Consider the following 15,761-nt stretch of genomic DNA (forward strand, 5'->3'; position numbering starts at 1 on the left):
AGTTTAATGACAAACCATAACAGCTGTGTATATATGTTTTGTGTATACATAGAAACCAAAATAATATCTAGAACCCATTTTTATTTTTCATTTTTTACTTTAGGAGAAACTAACTCTAATGTGGACATTTACATGATATTTTGCCAATACAACATTATGTGAATAAGCTATAGTATAATGCAGGGGTCTCAAACTCCCAGCCCGTGGGCTGAAAATGGTCAAATGGACGAACTGTCCCCATGTGGCCCACAACCAAATGTCAGTGTGACGTAATCTGACCCCTGATGTTATAGTTGTTAGCCCTTCAGTGAGATGGCAGGGGCAGCAGATGCCCCTCCTCCCTCGCACTTGAAAGTTTGAGACCCTTGGTTTAATTAATGGCTGTACTCAGACAACTATGGAAATTCATGAATTTTGGGCAAAAACAAGAAGTCTTGTTAACTGACACAGGCTGCAACAGGAGGCACCATTAAGTACATTTTTGCAACTCATGGCCTTTTATTAGCAACAGACACCAGGGTCAAGTCAAATTTTCTGTTTTGATTTTGAGTAAAAAGGTGTAGTGTTGTAACTCTCGTCTCCACCCACAACTTGCCGTAACTGAGATGGTGAGAATTCGGGGAAAAAGAAAGTTCTAGTGAATAGAAAAGTATCATTTGTCAAAAGTAGAGCAGAGCAGCCTTGTGTGTGCCATTGTTCCTGGTGAATCAATAGACTCTGACAATATTTTATAGGGTCATTAGAGAGAACATTTGTTTATCAAGGGCAGAAAAAGAACCTGTTATGGCTGCATGACAGCCTGTGTATGATGAAGCAACAAGAAACACATTTGTCTGGAAGCTTGAGCACATATTTTCCGCTGGACGCATTTGTGGAAAGGCTGCTTTTTACCTGCAGCTGTATGAAAATTCGCTCCTCAAGCCTGTCAGCTTTAGTTGTCTTCTCTAAACTTTTCTCTTTGCTGTTTTTGTCAGTAGCTGTTTTATTTTTTTTCTAAATAGGTTTTCCCACTCACTTGCAAACAAGGACCTTAAAATAGAGATTTTTCTTTCTCTAGACAGAAGCAGAGATAGAAACTAATTACCTGCACGTAAATGATTTTAAACAGATCAAAATTCAGAATTCAATACATAAATATAAGAGAATTATTTAAACAGTGACGTACATTTTTAGGCTTAAAGCTTTTACCTTTGTGCTATTCTGACAACTATAAACCGTGCCACAATAGGACACCAAAGACCCAGTGATGATGTATGTGACAGTAGGACCGCAGCTCTGCCACGCCTGGACTGCAGCAACCTATAAAGTTGAATTAGACCTAAGTCATGTGGGTTTTCTTTAAGGCTTTATCTAACAGGCCGAAAAAGTCATTATTGATTGAGAGAAAATTTGTTAAGAAGAGAAAAAATCCCTTTGTAGTTCCCCATCCAGTCACATGGTGGCAGTGATGGTTCTTATTTAACTGTCTCAGACAGCAGTCAGATTTTATTTTATCAAAAGAAAAACAAAAAACAAATACAATCCATTTTATTCTTCTTTGGCAAGATTGTACGTAAGTCAAATACTGCAGTATTGCCCGAGTCTATTGTTCTTTAAATTTCATTTAAATCGTATGCTATTTTTAGAGTTTGCCACATTGGCAAACAGGTTTACCTTGTAGCCACTCCTTTCATTTACTACCTCTGGATTTACTCTTTTAGTATGAGAAGTATAAGGTAAACATGTCATTAAATGACTGATAGGTGGATGACAGTGTACTGGAATACACAAATAAAAAAATAAGAACTAAAATTTTATTTTAGTTTTACTATCTGGTAACATGCAGTTTTCCCTTTTGTCACTCATTCTTTCATTTATTCATCTTCTTCTGTGAGGATGGGGTCAGTGGTCCATCACAGATCTACATGGAGACAAACAACCATTCACACTGACATCACTGGGCAATGTAGCTCAACCTAATTTTTCATGTCTTCCCAGTGTGAGAGGAAGCTGTGTGAAAAAAAAAAAAAAAAACTTCACATGCATTGCAAGGACATGTGAACTCAGTAAAGAAATACTGGGGATTGAACCACTGACCTTTTTTTTGCTGTTAGGTAAGTGTGCACACCATATTTTCCAGCAGGTCTTCTGCCTTTTTAAGTTACTGTAGAAAACCAAAAGCTGAAAACATTTAACATTTCCAACTGGCCTATGTAGTACAGCTGCATGTCATTACTGGTTATATGTGATATAGGAACATTTAAGTCTGGTTTTCAGCCCTGGCTGACACCCACAGAGTCTTCAACTCAGATCTTTTCTTATAATAAAACAAGTCATGTGTGCTACAATATTAATGTTTTATGCACAAGTGTATAGTTCTCTACATTTGCTTTAGATATTTAGATATACAGAAGAGGGTTGGGAGGGGTGTAGTTAATGTGTATTCCTGCCTAAGAGATTTTCACAGCACTCTAAACATCGGCATAAAGACGGTTCAAAGTTTGTTGATTAAAAGTAAAGTTTTTAGGTGATTTTCTTCCATCTGTGGTTCTTGGATTATATTGCATTATAAAATAGTTTCCCTCCCTTTTTATCCCAGAGTCAACTGATTCACTGTGTAACGTCGGTTTTCTCTGTGGAGGCCACACACGCAGAATAGTAATGTGTTGAGATGATATATTCCTTTTCATGTCATTACTGAAAGTATCTTCTTTAGAAATCATGAATACAAGATGATACCACTCTGCACTCTGTAGTGCAGGACTTCTCTCTTATGAAGAGTACTGCAGCGGCTCCTTCCTTTTCAGTCCTGCACGTGTGCAGCATCCCACACAGGACAGTGGCGTGAGATAGGCAGTCACCGTCACTGATTCATTAAATTCAATGTATTTTTTTAGACTGACCACCAGGTGCAGCAGAGATATGTTGTTGACTTCACAGTGGGTTTAATTAAGTTAAAATATTTTATTTTATTCATTATGATAATAGATAGATGTTAGATTCTTGATGTAAACAATACTTGACCTTATTGTCCAGGAATTAAGAAGGTTGAAGGTTCCATTCCAGCTTGCATTCAGGAGGTTGCCAAATCTCTGGTGACCGTAGATGGGGACAAGCCCAAACTACATCCTTGACTCTTTGTGATGTAAATATTTACACATTTCCATTTAAATTTACAGTGAATAAAATCAAACCAATCAGAAAGCTTGTTCTAAAACAAACATACACCGGCCAAGTCTTCACTATATCCTGGAACCTTTGGCTTTCTAAACTTTCAAGGTGTAATGACAGCTGAAGTTTTTATTTTTTAGTTATTTTTTATGTCTTTTGTTTTGAACATGAACCTTGGGGATTCAAAAAATATAAATGTCGATACCTAACAAAGGAAAAAGAAATAAACACTCAAGACTGCACATTACTTCCAAGGTTGCTCAATTTCACACACTGTCAGAGCACCTCTCCTTTCACAAGGTTGCCATTTATCTATGAAAATACATTTTGAATCATTTGGCCAGTATTCGGCTCCCACCTGACCTTTTCTTCCTTGGGCCATGATCTACTCTCCAAACACACTGAGATACCATAAATGTGTCCTTTATGTTCCACGTAACATGACTTACAAGGCGACTAACACAACTGTACCCTAAAATACGACATCAGATATCGTACAGTAGCTCAGACTGGCAGTAAGGGGAAAATAAAGGTCGCCAAAAAATACAGGGACAAATCTGGAATTTGAATCAGCTTCACCACACAATGTTAAAGGAGGACGATGTAATGAATGTACTGTGTGATAATGCTGCCACCTATCGGTAAGGAACTTCCATTGAATACTACACGTTCTAGGTTATTATCATGGCTTCTTACATAAATTAGCAATTTGAAAATAAAGAAAAGAAAACAACATTGAGAACCAAAAAGACGAAATATAAATAACAATATAAAATCCTTTATTTTAATATTTAATCACGTGTTCTGTCAATACCATTTTGAGAGGTCACATGGCTTAGAATGACATCAGTTACTGTTACACAGTTTTCCAAAAGATGTCATGTTTTTTTTTCTAAAGCTGCCTTCCACAGTTTTGATCACACCCATCCTAATACGCTTGTTTGACATCTTCAAAAAGCCCTTGTTATTCTATTTGGGACAGGAGACTGTTAAGCACAGCTTCAGGAACTCCACAATTTACATAACATTTTCAGATGAAGCTAATCAGAGTGTTGCCCCTATCATTCCCAGCTCATACAACAGCACACGCCTGCTGTGTTCTCTGCTCATTGTCTATTCACACTTGCAGGCAGACTTTGTTTGACTGCATCAAATAAACTACCATCTGTAGTTCACAGATGTACTCGGCAAACAGGGAATTTGTGTCAAGTGTATTCGGTATTCAACACAAATACCACAAAAGTGTGTTTTTAAATGATGTGCTGTAAAAGACAAAAGTATAGATGATAGTGTTGATCCAACCACACGGGAGTTTTGAACTTTTACACACATTATACTTGGATTTAAAGATCCATACAACTCATCTGTCACATTCCAAAGTGCCACTTGCCAAAAGGTATATTTATTAAACATCACCTTGTGTGCTGGTAATATAGATTAAAAAAAAAACAAACAGAATTGCAACTGCAGTATTTTTCAGAATAGAGTAGCAGTGTTTTTTTTTTGCCTTGTGACCCCATTTCAACATCACAAATTTGAGAGTTATTTTTTTTCTACAATTTTCATGTTTGCTATAATGTGTTACAAATACAGAGTAGCCACATTAGTGCACACAATGTGTGTTAGGTTTTTATTTTTTTAGTTCCAGGTGACCCCATGTGGGGACACAACCCCATGGTTGAGAAAAACGCCAGATTAACGCCACCTTAAATGACCTTTTCTGCTTTTTAATTTGATACTTTTCTTCACACCTAAGCAGCAGAGATCTAATTAATTCTGAAACAATTAATTAATTAATCATTTAATTAATTGTTTTCATTCATTTTGATTCATATCATCTGTTTAATTTATATATATGTCACTAAAATATGCCCTGTGTGTTCCCTCACGCGAGGAAGCTCACATCCCAGTTCCCTTAGGGCCGTTCAGTATGCACGAGGCATGATCTCTGTGCAGAGATTTTATCTGTTCTGGCGTCCAGCCACAGTCCAAAACACATGAATCGAGGAAAAGGGCTGGATATAAAACCTAACAGAGTGTCAGTGGTTGTTTTCTTTTTATGGAGGTCTTGATTTGCTGAAAACCTGTTCAGGGCAAACGCTGCCTTTCCCTATATCAACTCCAGCTCCCTCTGTGACTTTTTAAGATATGAATGAATTAATCAGCTATTTATTGTCAGGACTGTCTTTTATCACCTTTCTCCACAAATTCTGGCCCCTGTGATTCTGCTAAAGAGTCCTCTGCCTTAGCAGGAGCCACTTATGCTGCCTTAACACAAAAAGATCTAATCTACATATGTCAAACAAACGGACAAACGGACAAACAGACAAATCTGGTCCAGCATACAGCTACACATGCATATGGTTTTCTTAAAAGAAAAGTCTATATTATATACTTTATACTATTGATCTTGATTTTCCTACAGAGTCTATACTAATGTTTACTGGATTAGAACACCATTCAAATTCTCTAATTCTAATCAACCATCTATTAACCATGAACTTCCTCTCACATATTGTACGCTGGTTTTGTGAGCTGCCCTCCAGCATTCTGGCTAATGGAAATATCAACAATAAATCCTCTAATGTTTAAGAAGGAAGGAACCCTGCTGCTCTAAACCAAACAACCAGAAAGTGTATGCCATTTTACATTAAGATAATGTTATACTCACACAAGCAAAATATTATAATTTTCCAAAATTACTCTGTTTCTTATTAACATAACTGGAGGTGAGCAGAAGCAGAACAAACTGAACAATAGCTATGGACTATGGCATAAACATTTTTTTTTTTGTTTTGAGATTTTAGAGAAAAATGTTGCTTTGAATTCCCCATAAAAAAAAAAAACCAGTACCATTCACAGTTTATTCCACCTGGCTCCCTGCAGAGGGACTTTGCTCTAAATAATACATGCACTGACACAGGCTCCACATGTATGTACAGTGTGAAGGCTCCTTTTTTCATTACGTTTTCTTTCTAGTATAAAAAAGTCTTTGTGCATTTTTTCTGGGAGTCCTTTGTGCTCCTGGAGCCAGAATGCTCCCAGCATTCCGCAGTCCTGCTCTTGACTGAGGACCTGGCACAGAGACAATTGAGTTTTCCCATCAGAATGTCCACATTCTCAGTGGAACCCGACGGGGCACCTGCTTCTCTAATGGCTTGTGGAGCAGCAGATCACCGAGGTGTTCAAAAACACATTAGAGGTGACTGCACACTGTTACATACACAATTTTCTGCTACATTACAAAGTGAGGACAACATGTCAACACGTGGAAGAACTCTACTGCTCAGATGACAATCGTTCATTATTTCATTCACTAACTTTTAAATCGCTTAATCTGTGAAAGTTTGCAGGAAAGATGGACATCACAGGTCCAACCAGTCACAATCAGTGAATTTTATTAAAAAAAAAAAAAATCTGTTAGACTTTATTCTGTAATTTCTAAAAAACATCATGTTTTAAAAAATAATCAAAGATTATCTTTAAATGAATAAAGTAAATGGACCAGATTGTCTACACTCTGCAGTTTTGCGTATTTCTTCTCTTGATATTTATATATATATATAAATAATATGATAATATAAATAATAATAATAATAATAAAGATTTGTGTTTTATGTATAATTGCCTTTTATTTATTTTCACTTAAAACTTGGTCATATTTTCAGGTCCTGCAGTATCAAGAGGCTAGAAATCAGTTCAAAACTAAGCAAACAGCAGCTGCTGAGAAGTGTTGAGAGAAAAAAAAAATTCCCCCTTAAATAAATAAAATGCTCTGGACACCGTCTTGTTTTTTAACCATACAAGAGAAAATCCCTTGGCGTTTAGATGTGCCTGGTGAAGCTTTACTGGAATTTAATTATATTTGATTTGGATTCTGAATTAGTGCACATCTTGAGGCAAACTATGCAGTATTTTAGAAGAAAAATTATTGGGACTTTGCCTCAGGTGCCTAACCGCCTTTTTGTAATTCACCACTTCTTACAAGGTTTTAAGAATTTAAGAAACAGTCTGTCTTTACACCAGGCCTAAATATTTAAGTGCACAAGCGGAGACCAAGGCAAAGGTCACAGAGCTCAATAGAGGCCTGTTGGGTTGAATGATGATGCTGCTGCTTGGTCTTTGGCAAATGATTGGTTTAGAGGATTTATACCCCATAAAAACCAATGGATAGTCTTGTTAAAGTTACAACAACAAAAAGCAAAATTATAAGACCAAACACAGAAAATATAGGAAATATTTTGATTGTTAATTTTAAATGTGTAAAATGTAGAGATGCTGTAATATAATACAGGTTTCTGATTCTGATTCTGATAAAAACAACAAAAACAACAATCCATCAACTAGAGCACAGTTTTGTTCCTTCTTGCTGTGTTGTTTATGTTTGAGCTGGCACTGATGCATTTGGGTTTTTTGGCACTCAAACTCTTTCATCTGTGCATAATATTAAAAAGTGTTTTTCCACTAGCATTTACCATTTACCAAATAAGTATGCCCATTCTAAAAGCTCTTTACCTCCCTTCACTTTGACCCCTCTGAGCTAATACTGCTTGTGTACATGCTGTACATGTGAGCATGTGCATGGCAGTACATTGTGTTCATGTAATAATGTGTGTCTGGCAGCGTGTTTGCAGTGAAGGTGCTGCAGGTCCGTGAGTTTCTCTGCAGACTGTGCAACACGTGCTGTCATTGACAAACACACTGAGAGGATTTACTAAACTTAGCTCTTACTCCTGAGACGCAGACACTAGCTGTGCTCTCCACAGATTTGCAGGACACATTCTAATCCCAGCCAGTGAAACAATGAGCACTCTTCTGCTGGCTCTCTGCAACTGCAAAAAGAAACCCTGAAGTAAACCGTTTTTCAACAACCAGAAATTGACCGTAATCCAGGAAACTCTGATTTGAATATCGACAGTGTGAAAACATCAGACAGTGATGTTCCCCCTGCTCCTGTATGATGTCATGTGGCTAAATCTGGTTTGAAACTTGTTAATCTATGTCTCTTTAATTGGGAGAACTCCCCACTCAGCCACACCTGACAGGAGGTGTGAGCCGCTGATTAAAGTCCACACTCCTCCCTCTGAGCATCGTGCATGTGCTGGCTGTTTGTTAATGTTGTGTGGACAGGATTTATCTCACTGGGAGTTTCAGGACAGCAGAGGAAGCTGCTGCTCAAGTTTAATCTGTTAAGTTTTAACATAGACACTTAAATTTTATTTCCAACTGAACAACTATTTTTCCAAATTCAGGAAAGTGAATTTGAAGTGACTTCAAGGCTACAACAGGTGAGCATCATTATTCAAGGACGTTAGTCCTGGAAGCTACAAAGTGAATTTTCTCAGCGGAGTTACATATTTCTCTCGTGTCTCCTGCATGGTCATAATTTACAATCAAACTGCACTCTTAGAAAAATGTGTTTCTGAGTCTGAAAACTGAAAAAAAAATCTACGAAGCATTGAGTACAAAGAAAATACTTTGAGTGTTTTTATAGACGAACATAATTCATTGTGTCAAACAATGCCAGTACACAATCTAGTTAAAGTGTGAACATTTTGCATATGGCTGATACACAGTGGACTTGAGCTGCCAGGCAGCCTGGGCTGCTCAGTGGGAGGCTGGTTGGTGTTCTTGCCTCACAGCAAAAAGATCACAGGTTAGATCCCTGGTGATAACTGATGGTCTTTCTACAGTATGTCATGTTAGCATGTTATACCCGTGTGTACATCGGTTTTCTCCAAGTACTTCAGCTCATTCCCTGTATGCAGATCAGTGAATTGGTTGTTTGGTCACTCCAATCCTACTGCAGGTTTCAGTGACAGCGTGAACGGTTGTTTGTCTCTATACTATATGTGACCTTGTGTTGGACTGGTGTACCAATTTACCCCCACAGTACTTGGTGGTTACCATGATCTAGGTTTTTATAAATAATGAAGAGAGAACTCTGAAATGCAGGAAGGATAAATAAGTACATTTAATAGGTCTGAGTATAGGCAGCTATTATCTTGTGATCAATATAAAATGAGGTCTGCCCCTCCCTCCGTATTTGCTGGAGATTTCATTTTCTGTCGTGCCTTTATTTCTCCCCCAAACAGGCTAAATAGTTAAGTGAACTAGTTTAATTTTGAGATCATCTTCAAATCTTGTAGGTTTTACGAACTCAGGCCTTAGGAGATGAACTGCACACTATGGCTTCTTATATGTTGTATGTTCATATTATCTTAGGGAGCTGTTTTCAATGCAGTATAAGATGTTTCCTGTATGTATTTCTACCAAAATCCTCAAGGTCACACACATTCAGCAGCAGTTTCTGCCTTTAACATTCATTGGGATTCATTGCAATTGTTTTATATTTCCTAATATATAATCATCCTATATATGAAGATATACCTATGTTGTAAGAAGAAAACATATTTTTGAATAAATGAAGGACCAATAACCCACAGGAGTTAGTTTACATGTAAACACGCCTTCAGTGGAATCGATAAAATATGTCAGATGTGTGGTTTTCTACTTAACTTCTTTGACGGCACTTTGTGGGTCAGCAGAGGACAATGGCAACATGCTTTGATGGGGAAAAATAAACACTGCACATTTTATTTAAAAAAAAAAGCTGTGTTTGTGCTTCACCAGCCACTTAAAATGCAAAAATCACATCTGTTAGTGAATTAAAAGATTAATGACTTCACATATTAGGATAAGAACAAGTCAGCTCAAGCATTTTGTGAAGTGACAGTTTCTCAAAGCAAAGCAAAACTGACGGCCTTGGGCCACATGTGCATCACTGAAGATAAGAAACTGTGCTTTTTACTCCCTTTTTATCCTCTTCAAATTCAAAACATGGCTGCAAGAGGAGGTTATTTAAAATCATCACCAGAGGGATAACATTGACTCCTAAGTGAAATTACCCAGACCAGTTTTCAACCCTGTCAAAAATATTAGCATTTTGTAGTTAGCTAATATTTAATATATATATTTATATAGAGTTAACTGCAAAACGATACTAGTCAATGGATCAAACACCTTTGGAATCACCTACAGTATTTACTGCCCTGTGTTCTGTGAGGCTGGTCTGATTGGAGTTGAAGCCTCTCCTGGATGAGACGGTCTTTTAAGCTTCCACAGTGCATGAAAATAACAGCATGCTTATATTGACAGTGTATTAATTCAACAATACGTTATTGTTAATCTTCAAAAGGTAATTCATTTTTCACCTCACTATTTATGTACAGCTGAGACCACATTTGGAAATATCACTCTATTGTAAATTGTTTAAATGTGTTTAATTTAAATCATTCACTTCCTGAATTGGCCTATTTGAAGTATATATTTTCAAACTCCTCTTCAGCAGACAGCCAGGTCGTGGCTTCAGGGGACACTTTAAGTGCCTGAAATGCAGTTTGTTTATCCGAAAATGAAAAAGCCTCGAAGGCCACTAAGAGCGGCTTTAGTATGTGCCACTTCCAAATGCAGAACACATTTTGCATCATTTTATGGGTTTTAATTATAGATTCCAATATAAAATGCATGAGGGTTTATTTTAAATTGTCGTTAGGCAGGTCATTGCAGGGCTTTCCCATTTCAGTGCCTGATTATTGGTGCAGCGAAGAGGTGCCTTGGTGTTTTCAATGAGGGATATTCACGGACAACACCCTCGACCAGGCTCCTTTAGGAGGCGCTACCCCTCGCTAAGACATGGTGTGTGTCCTTCCTACAAATGAGAATTATCCTCCAGACTGTTTTTTTTTTAAACTGAGAAGTATCTGTTCTTCCTCTTCTACAGCTTCACCTTTTCAACTGGAGGACTGTGTCTTTTTATAGTCTATATGCAGACAGTAAATATTTATCTTTATTCCTATAATACCAGATCAAGCGGTTTAAAGATAGTGTATGTGAGCTTGTAATGCAGTAACAAACTGGTCTGTTTGCAGAAACCTTTATAATGTAAACGTTTGGAACAGGACTAAACTGCATTGTATCTACCATTAAAGACAAACCTCCGTTGATAACACTTTATAACAGACTAACAGTAATAACTGACCCTAAATACAGAAAATACACTTTTGCCAGTTTGCCTTAAATAAGATAAAATGATTCCAGTTTTCGGTCTGAGCCATTGAATGCACACAGATTGAAATTAATAATAATCTTCCCACCCAACCCCGTAATTAGACTGCCAATAAGTATTCCATCCTTGCAGCAGTAATTCACTTCAATTTGCCCTACTCTGAGGAAAGAGGGGCATGAAGATGTCGTAATGACTCTGAGCAGAAGTGTCATTTCCTGCTTAACTCCAGTCTCAAGTGAGAGTCAGGGCGTCTCAAGAACTGGAATGTCTTAATTGTACATCTGCCTAAGTAAAAGCGGTTAGCATCACAATCAGCTTGAATGCTGTCCTTGTACCACAGATGTCATTAAAGTCATCACAGCATTATAGCCATCAGGTCTGCATCATGACTGCCATCCGTGTCTCTGTATACTGAGCAGTACAGGCACTTCTCTCCCAGTTCCCTCGTTCATGCAACTGTTTCAGATACTATTAGAAAGTTTTAGTAGCTATTTTTTTTCTTCTTAGTTTGACCTAAAATTCCAACCATGTTGGTGGTTATTCTGGACCAGAATTCATGTTAACTGTCCTGTAGTCCTGAGTAGCTTATAGTTTGTCTGTCGTTCCCATAATCATGTACAGCGCAGTATATTTATTTATTATATATATATTCAAGCTCACTCAACTTAATTTACAAACAGCATGCATGAGCTAATTCAACGGTTCCCAAAGCAGGGGGCATGGGACTATACATGGGTGCAGATGGCACTAGGGGGAGGGGGGAAATGACCCCCTTACATTCATAGTGAGCTCCATCAGTCCCTCCCACTGTCCCTACATAAGGCAACAAACATCCCTGGTAAAACACAGGAGTAACATTTCTGACATGTTTGTGTGCTACAGCTAATAGTGTGTTCAAGTTGTACATGAATTTCCATATATGTAAGCATGTGTTTTGCGAAACACGTGTGTAAATATATATGTTGAATATAGAGAGGCAAATTATTTGTAGTTCTTTTTTTTTTTCTTTGTGCCACAGTGGGGAGGTATCCAGGACCAAATAAAACAACAGTAATTGTGTTCCCTTTGTTCAATAAGAGTGGCAGTTCTGTAGTTTAAAATCAGGTTCAGTGGAGTTTTAAAGCAATAGCTGTGAATGTGTCAAAGAAGGGGAGCTGAACAAAAGTCCTCCGCGATACTGAAGTACAAATTTGGGAACTGCTGAGCTAATCTGTGCTGAAACAAATGTTTGTCACAGAAAGTGTTGTTTTTATTATTACTATAGCATTGCTTTTTGTTTGGTGGTTTTTGCACTTTTCTTTATATCTTTACTTTTCTTTGTTATTATTTATTATACTTTAGTTTTCTTATTTTATAAAGGAACGGCTTTTTCTCTTTAACCCTTTGATGCACATCATGGGTCAAAAATCACCTTACCTTGTTTAAATAAAATAAAATAAATAATTTAAAAATAAATTCATTTCATTATTCAGTATCTCAATCATAATGTCAGGTCTGTGTCTGTGGCTTAATCAGTGTCATCACCCTCACCTGTGTCTGTCATTAGTCTCACTTGTGTCACCTGGTGCCCTGGGTGTACATACCTTTCTCCCTCCTTCTGTCTTTGGGATCATTGTTCTGTGTGTGCTGTGATGTTATGTGCCATTTGTTTGATGTTCATACCTTGTGGTTTGTGCCCTGTTTGATTCTGCCTGGTTTAGGGAATCTAGTAAGTGGATGTATTTTAGTTTTGTATTCTAAATAAAATTCCTGCAGCTTCCTGAAGAGAGTCTCCCTGATGTTGATGTTGGCTCCTTCCTGCTCACACTCACGGCCAAACATGACACACAACACATCATTCTTTTATTTTTTTGTGTTCATAGTTTTTGCGTTGTGGTGCTTTGGCCCAGAGGCAATGTCTCTGCCATTGGTGTTGAACCCCCAGGGTTCACCTCCTGGGCGAGATTGTAGGGTTAGGGCAGTTGGTACCTTCCTGTGGATTTGCCACCCGCAGGAAGGTTCAGGGGGATTGATACGGGGCAGTGTGAATTGGGTGGCTTTCATGGAGACTGCTGCCTCGCAACCCGGTAACAGATAAGCGGATGAAAATGGATGGATGGACTCTTTGTGTCAAAGCCCTTTTTGTATGTTTGTTTGTTATTGCAAAAAACATAGGAGTAACTACCTCTCAACCGAACCCTGTTTTTATTATATGCATAAAATGTAACTGAAATACATGTTTGTTATTGCAAAAAACATAGGAGTTGCTAACTGTTGAGGCTAACCAAAATTGTTCAGTGAGCTGAATGATACAGGAATGACATTTTACTCCAGGCCGTGTCGTCTGATGTTTGTATATTATTCACTGCAGCTTGTCATCCTGGCCTGTTAATCATTGATTTTTCTTTTTCAGTTTTTTTTTTTTTTTTGTTCTTTTCAAGTATTCCACATCAAAAAATCTGGCCTTTATAAATATGTACCACTTGTTTTGTACATAGGACTTGTATTTAGTGACCAAGCATTTATGACAGCAAAACACCACTCTCCCGTAACGGACATTCAAATTCTCTGAACACTTTAAACTGGCAAACACGTTCATAACCTGCAGTACAGGTAGAGACAGCCTTAATTTGTCTGTTGAGTTGGCTACACCAGCAGGATTAAAAGCAGCTCATGATATCTTGGAATCCTTGCACTCCCAGAAATAGCAGACTATTAAGTGGGAGGAGTCAGTAATGAAAATACTGAGTACCTCGTGGATTCCTCCATATCATTTTTTTGTAAGCTTCTGATTGATTCCTCAATTTCATTGTACCCCTGCTGTACAACGACAATAAAGACTATTCTCTAAAGCCTAAAGTATTTCATCAATTTGAAACGACTCTCAACATAATTATCTTACTGCCATCTCTCACCGCGCTTGTCTGTGTTCTGAGTGGAGTTTTGCAGACATCGACAGATGACAGCATTAAGTTCACCCAGACCCCAGCAGACCCTTGGACACATTGATGCAGAAAGTATGACCGTGGCCTTATGCTCACCAGATGATTAAAAAAAAAAAAAAACTGCAGTATGGCAGTGTGGCACTGTGCCCATTTCATGGTCTGTAGCCGCTAGCCTACAGCCTAAAACTGCACAAAAAAATACAATACAGAACAGAACTGTGCCTGCCGTCAATGTGCAGTATCTTGCCCTGAGCAGACATGGCAGGGGAGGGACACAAAATGTACAAATACCTGTGATATTTTTTTTAACAAACAGTCACAAAGGGATGTGGAAAACCCTGACCCTGATGTGCATGTATAATTATTCCGACAGACTGTTTGTGTCCCTTTTTTAACAAATCTGTGGACATCACAGACACAGTAAGCCAGGGATTTTTTTAAGCAAAACAAAGTTATCATGCCAGAGCATGTACATGGAAGTGTTTTTTGTTCAGCGTTGGCATCGACCTCTTTGTGTTTTTCCTCATCTCAACTCATGTTTAGCTAAACTAGGCTTCAAAGGACTAGTATCCATCTATTAATATGATCCTTAATGTATTTCAGCCTTGCATTTGAGGATTATATGAGGTGAGGACGGAGCTGTGTTAGTGGAGTCGGCTCCACAGATCAGTGGGCACTGCATGCCTAGTACTCAGGCAGGGGAGCGATAACCATGGCTTCTTCTCCTGTAATTACCCACTCACTAAGATGTGCCTGTCATGAGCTGCTTTTCTTATATCCAGTGGAAAATTGCTTCTCTCCCAAGTTAAATGTATTACTTTTTCTTCTGAGAAAACTTTTTGACCAAGTTACAGAATCGATTTATATTCAACAATGATGTCGTACTACCGCACTAAATTCATGGGTCAGTGCGTTCAGACTGATTTCCCAAGCAGCCCTTGCAGTGAAGGGTGAGAGAGTTACACACTCTGTGTTTATCACAAACAGAACAATTACTGCAGCGGCAGCTGAATCCCTTATGACAAGTTTAAAACTTTAAATCAAAATATCTGTTCTGACTATGTTTTAAATATTATGTGTTTAAATATAAGCAGCCAGGTGGATTCTTTTCACCTTGACCTTGAACCTATCCAGATTCCCTTTTTACAAAGCTGTCAAGTGGCAGGTTAAAACTGGATTTATTTCATTGAGTAACAGCATTTTCCTGAATCAGTCAAGTCATGTACCATTTAAGATGTTTTGTGAATATTTAAATTTTAATAGTGAGCTGTGCTACTTCCTCTGCTCCTGTTCCTTTCTTTCTTCTAACTTTGAGATTTTCAGATTAGCTCAAAGATATCTGCCTGGTGATCTCATGCATTATCCCTCGCTTATGCGTCACTGAGCTGAGCTGCAGGTGCAGTCAAACAGTCTTTATGATGTTTGGAAGTTTGTCTTGCACAGGTGTTTGAACATATTCATACGTTAGACAAGGGGGAAATGATTATACAGACAATTCCAACTGTGTAATCACAAATGAAAAAATCTCACCAAATATGCATATATATATATATATATATATATATATATATATATATATATATCTTTGGTATTGTTTAGTGCAGTACATAAATTTCTAC

The 15,761-nt window shown here is 37.8% G+C and overlaps 1 protein-coding gene across 2 annotated transcripts in view; it reads left to right on the plus strand.

Annotated features, from left to right (window-relative positions):
* Positions 1 to 8,259: 8,259 nt before the first annotated feature.
* LOC103378796 (excitatory amino acid transporter 2-like) overlaps positions 8,260 to 15,761 on the plus strand; it is a 19,271-nt gene continuing 11,769 nt past the window's right edge. For both annotated transcript variants that reach the window (XM_025055845.1, XM_025055846.1), the window contains exon 1: positions 8,260 to 8,438. The gene's annotated coding sequence lies outside the window, so the exon portion shown is untranslated. The remainder of the gene's footprint in view (positions 8,439 to 15,761) is intronic.

The sequence above is a fragment of the Cynoglossus semilaevis genome, chromosome 5 (assembly GCF_000523025.1).
Source record: "Cynoglossus semilaevis isolate Cse_v1.0 chromosome 5, Cse_v1.0, whole genome shotgun sequence".
Taxonomy (NCBI): domain Eukaryota; kingdom Metazoa; phylum Chordata; class Actinopteri; order Pleuronectiformes; family Cynoglossidae; genus Cynoglossus; species Cynoglossus semilaevis.